The following is a 6,000-nucleotide window of genomic DNA, read 5'->3' as shown; positions in this document are numbered from 1 at the left end:
GACTCAGCCCCATTTTTAACAGGACACAGTTTACAAATGAACAAAGCTGTAAATGTACATTTGTGCATTTTTTGTGTAACCTGCAACATATGGACTATTTTAGGCACTTTTCTACATCTTTCATCGACAAAATAAAGATGTTGTTGAATTGTCAGGTGAAAACAAATGACAGCGACCCCCCCCCCCCACGGGGGACGGGAGCGCGTGGAGGAGGAGTGTGGGTGCGCGACGCGGGCACTTAAGCAGCGGCGTAACCGAACCCAGCTGCTACGGTGGCGGGGGGGGGGCAGAGCTATTCCCGTCCCCTGTGGGTTGGTCACGTGCCCTCGGGGAGCGTTCAGTCGCCGTGGTTCGAGGAGCGCGTCGGGAGGCAGAGGGGAAGCCGCGCGCAGCCGCCGACATCTGGAACGAGCGCTACTCGTCCGGCGGCCGGTCCGCGTCGCGTTGGGGCGTTGCCACGTGAAACCCACGGCGGTGAGCGGCGCGCGGAGCTGCGCGCGCGACATCCCCTCGGTGACGGACTCGCCGGAAACTTCTGCGCTCGCCAGCTGCGGTCGTCGCTGCGAGCGTCGCGCTGCTCCGCAACCGCCGCCACGGGTCGACGCGCGGAGCTGTCACGGCGAGTCGAGGTAAGCGGCGCTTCTGTTTCCCGGAGCTCCACGGTCGCGCGGGTAGTTTGCGAAGTAAAGTGCGCACGACGATCCACGGCGGAGCGTAAAAACGCGCTCGACGAAAACACGGGGACTGGGGAGGGCGCAAAGGTGCACGTCTCCGTTTCTAGTGCGTCAACATGACATCATGGACCTAATACGTGTGTTTATCACAGCGATGAGTGTTTAACTTCACACCAGCAGCCTGGTGCTGTTTAGTGATGCAGCGTCTGGGCGTTAAAGGCGAGGTGGTGGCGAAGGTATGTTCGTTTTCGTGCACTGAGCATCACCGTGGACACTCGTACATGCACCTGAGCCACGCCCCGAAAGCGCTCAGGAATCCAGGAGATGCTGGTTTTATCCACGGGAACTAGGCGGGAAGTGTACTTTTCCAAACGTCAAAGTTGTGCACGGCGGTGTTCACGCGAGTCTCCGGACTCGGTGGGAGTCCGCAACTTCCGCCACGGGGCCATTGCTCCACGGAACCCGCTGCAGGTGACGAAGCGTCGGTGGCTTGAAAAATGCACCGTGTCAAGTGTCAGCAGCGCATCAATAATGCAGGACGCCAACAACGAAGGGAGGAGCTGGAAGTGGTGTCCTGCCTGGTTCGGCTGCAGCCTTTAAAGTTGGATGGATTGGACATAATCATGTAAATCCACATAATTACATTGTGAGTCTTTATACATACGGCGCACCGTATGGAGTCAGCATCTGTTCTGCTTTAGATGGTGCTCATTCGCTCTCTTTTTGATGTCGTCCAATTCTCACTACCTCTTGGCTGTAGTTAACGAGACGGGCCTCTGTCACAGACAGGGTGAATACAGAGGACGCCCTCCTTAGTCATGCATCAGGGTGCTCGAGCCTCGGATCAGAATTATTACGGCTGCTGCGTCGCCGGCTTGATCACACGGGGTCGCGTTGCCGTGGCGATGAAGCGGCGCCTTCCAAATGTAGCCGCAAACACCGACCGCGTGGCCCCGCTGTCAGAGGTTAGAGGCCCAATGAGCTTCAGAGCTGCTGCCTTGCTCAATGCCTTCACTGCGAGACGAGCGGGAGAAACTCTAGACGTCGCGGAGATGATTCACCCTGATGAAAACAGGAAGCATCTTAATCCCGGTTGTGTTGCGCCTGCCTGTCACAGTTAATCTAGAAAAGCCATTCGTCACGTTCTTTGTTTGTTTTCGGGGGCCGTCTTCGCACGTTCTAATCGCTCGATCGGCACCAATCTGTTAAGCGGATGTGTGCGGGGGGTGTTTTCCTCCAAGCTGTGGGCCGTCAGCTGATGCCAGACTGCGTCTGAATGAAGCAGCCTCTGAGCGCCCGCGAGTCAACGGCGGTGGCCGACGCGCCGCTTCGGCTGCAGCCGAGAGCAAAGATCAGTTGGAAATGGGAGACGTGATGGTTTGATGTCAACGTTTACTTGTTGATTGCTTTAGCTTTCTCTGCTGCTAACTTCCTGTCAGCATCACGCAGATGTTTTAAAGTTTCACATCAAGATCCTTTTCCATGAATCAGATTATGAAGCCAAGACTCTGGAAAAACGCAATTTCTTCGTTAACACCTTGTCTCTCCTCTTTTTCGGGCAGGTGAGGAGTGTAATTGCCTTTGTATTGTCACCTCCTGCTCCTTAAGCTTCAGTGTGTTGCCGTCTACTTGTTTTCCTTTCACATGCTGGATTTAACAGGGACCGACACAATCATTCAGAGCTAAATTCCTGATTTAACCGAACAAAAAGGGAATTTTCAGCGCCCTTTCACCATTTCTTGATCTCTGCTGTGTGTGTGTGTGTGTGTGTGTGTGTGTGTGTGTGTGTGTGTGTGTGTGTGTCCACTCTGCCTTGAGCCTCATCAGGGGTTTAATGTTCGATTATCAGGGGTCGTCCGGGGGTCAAGCTGAGTCGGACGCCGCCCTTCTGACCGATGCTGAGTGGACATCATGGTTACGTGGGGAGGGAACAGGCAGGTGACGTGTGGGCGGGTGGATGGTGACGGGTCAACATCAGTGAGTCAAAGTCTGAGGAGATCAAACTCACCTCTTGCTATTTTAACTTCAAACTGGGCCACATATTGTCGGAGAGAGAACAAACCCCGATGCAAACAAAGCGGGGATTAAACACGTGTTTGGCAGAATGAAGCGTGAAGGTCTCCAGCATAAAGAGACGCATCCAACGCCTGCGGAGCCGACGGCAGTGGGACGGCGCCGTCCTCGGAGGGGACGGATCGCAGGCATGCGCCGCCGCACGAGGAGCACACGGGTCATGGGAGGCTCCGAGGGCGAATTCCTCCTCTGGGAGAGCGCTGCCCCCTCCGTGCCCCCTCCGTGCCCCCGCCAGCCCCATGACACCCACAGCCAACCTCCTCCAAAGCGCCGCTGTGTTGGACTGAGGGAGCCAACAGTGAGCCGATGCTGATGAGCATGACACCCAGTGAGAAGCTGCGTGACGTGGTCCTAAACCAAACACGCTGTGCTCACCCACAGGAGGCCGGCCGTGGACACAGGTGTCCTTTCACGAAGAGTTCAGTCTGATTACCTTACCGTACCTTCAGTAACTCGCAGCGACGAACGCCCCGACCTCTGACCCCTGCTGTCAGACTGCCATGCAGGGGATTCCACCTTAAACAGGCCGCTCTGTCCCTCCTCCTCTTTGCTGCGTCTTTCTCTCGTTCGGATTTATTACACACACACACACACACACACACACACACACACACACACACACACACACACACACACACACACACACACACACACACACACACACACACACACACACACACAAACCCCGGCTCCAAACATGATCTAAATCCTTTCTTTGTAGTTTCTAATCATCCGCCGAGCAGTCGCTATCTGTTCTCCACGCTCCGCTCCCGTTTGCAGCCAGATTATCTGTTACGTCGGCTGCATTGATAGGAATGTTCATTTTTAGGTTCATGGAGGGAGGACACTATCTGTCAGCAGACATGCAGGGCTAAATTAGAGGGGTGAACATGTGACCCCCGCTCATTTAAAGGTCATGTCTAGGCTGAGGTGGCTCTAATTGTCGTCCTTTAAATGCACATTAATGAATAACGGTGTTGTTTGGTTTGACGAAATGCTGAGTCATAACTCAGATGATAAATTGGTCTATTATGTGTCGTATAAACGTAATCTTCCCTCTGCATTCCGTACAATCACCCTTGCATAATTATAGTTGTATAAATGTATTTGCAGGGACTAATTTCTCATTCCATGTTCACCACTTTGTAATTTCCCTTCTCATTTTGAGATATAATCACCACTGGTTCATGAATTGGGGCCGCCCGGATCATAAATCACCGCGTTCTATCCTTCTGTGTTGTATTTTTGAATTCTGAGGCGATCGTCTCTTGTCTTTAATGGCTGGCTGTCAGTGGGATATTACCCCGTATAAGCGCCACGGGGAGCGATACGGCGCGGCGTGGACTGCTGACAGAGGCACTGGTTTTATTTAAATGGAGGGCGAGACCGTCTCCCCCTCCGCTGATGAGACGTCCCTTTACAGTGGCTAAATCTGAGCGCGCTGAAGGGTTTAATGCTGAGCCTTCGGATCATATGATGGACTCGATATGTTAACACCATAAAACCCAATAGGATTGGACGGCTGTAGTGGATTATCACCTCTACTTTGAGAGTCCTCTGACCCCGAGCGCCCCCGATCAGACGTGATCGTGCCGGAGGTGGAGGCTCCCGCTGAGGGTTGCTGATCGAGGCCCGTGGGCCCGTGGGCCCGGCGCCGGGCTCCCACCAGCCCTCTGGCCCAGTCTCCCCTGTTGCATCTTGTCCTTTTTCTGTTTTTGTAACAGATTCCATGGTTTCATTCCTCGAGCGATGGGAGAGGAAACGTATCCTTAGAAAACCCCAACAAAAGCCGGCTCCCATAACCCGGCGCAGCCTGGGCATCCTGGGAAAACGCCGGCAGCCCCGCTCTCCCCGTTGCTGTGAGGAGGACGTGAGCTCAGACTTTAAAAAAAGCGCTCATTCTGCCGCGTGTTTACAGTCGGCTTGTTTTGGGGCCTTCTGAATGCGACTGGGTGTTGTCTATCTTTCATACGTGCTGAGATATGAAACTATGGTGCTGGTGATTGTGGCGGAATGTGTTGCGATAATGAGGTGGGGTCTATGTGCCCGCTGCCTGTGTGGCTGCATAATATCTGCCTTTCTGCATTCTCTTTTGACTTGAAGGCTATTTTTTGTGTGATGATCTCCTTTCCTGCTTGTGAAAGGATGAAACTGTTCTTTCTCTTGCCTCAAAGCGGTTTGAACTGGTGTTTTTCGCACTGGATCTAGGACTTGGTGACAAAGGACAGCTGGCGTATTACTCTGTTATTTTTAGTTATGACTGATCAATAGACTAATGACTTAATCCATTAGCGTTTCAGCCGGAGCAGCAGGATGTGACACCGTGCTTTTGACCTGCGTAGAACTGACAAAGTGACTATTGTGCCCACATGCAGCACAATCAGCAGCGTTTGTTTTTTCATGCATGGCACAAATACAAAAGTCCTATTTTGTATCGAGCGGCTTCATTGTTCCTGTGTTCATCATGAGGAACGGTGCTGCGCTGAATGTCGGTGGAGAACGGTCGAGTGCGAGTGGCTCATTGAGCCGGAGTTTCTCTTGTAGCGTCCCAGGGGATCTTGTGTGTGACTCCAGATGCCGCGTGAAGCCTCTGGCTCGTAATTAGATCCTAACTGCTTTGCATGTAAACTGTGACAGTGTGATCTCTCTCTCAACTGATGCTGGTGCATTTCTCCATAATGAGGCTTTTGGGCCTTTGTCTTTAAAGACATGATCCCAGTGGACATTATGTGCTTCCACTTGCTGTCTGTGTCCAAAAGCCCTGAAAGGTTCTGTTCTTATTCTGTGTCTGGAACCTTGGAAATATGATAAATATAATTTAGAACAACTGTAACATGATGCTGGTAAGCGATGCACTTGCAGGAGGGATAATTCTCCATCGTCGCTGTTTGGATTGGAGGTCGTATGAAGGGGTTTGCTACCGATGTTGCAGCATGGTGAGCTTGGCTTGGCGCAAAGACTGGAAACACCGGGAAGCAGCCTGGCCGAGTCCAAGCGGAACACGCTTTGGAGTCATTCCTCCATTTGATGATGTCTTCACCTGGAACAGGCGCTTCCTTCTGTGGACCACTGCAAACGTGGTCCTAGATGGGCTGGACCTGAATCGCCGGTCATTCCTGCCCGATAAGTGAAATAAATGACATTCGCCACCAGGTGGATGGAGCGTTAATGCCCTTCGCTCGGCTGCGATCCAAAGGCTTTAGCCGCCCTCAGTGAGGGGAAGTCAATTAAGGCTTAATGCGGAGCTTAATAG

The 6,000-nt window shown here is 52.7% G+C and overlaps 1 protein-coding gene across 3 annotated transcripts in view; it reads left to right on the top strand.

Annotated features, from left to right (window-relative positions):
* The first annotated feature begins 307 nt into the window (after nucleotides 1-307).
* Nucleotides 308-6,000, top strand: part of mid2 (midline 2) — a 79,066-nt gene continuing 73,373 nt past the window's right edge. For 2 of the 3 annotated variants that reach the window (XM_029165315.3, XM_029165314.3), the window contains exon 1: nucleotides 308-629. The gene's annotated coding sequence lies outside the window, so the exon portion shown is untranslated. The remainder of the gene's footprint in view (nucleotides 630-6,000) is intronic. The other variant, XM_055512481.1, reaches the window with a different exon arrangement.

This window comes from Betta splendens, chromosome 10 (genome assembly GCF_900634795.4).
Source record: "Betta splendens chromosome 10, fBetSpl5.4, whole genome shotgun sequence".
NCBI classification, from domain to species: domain Eukaryota; kingdom Metazoa; phylum Chordata; class Actinopteri; order Anabantiformes; family Osphronemidae; genus Betta; species Betta splendens.
This window is presented reverse-complemented; position numbering and strand designations above follow the sequence as displayed.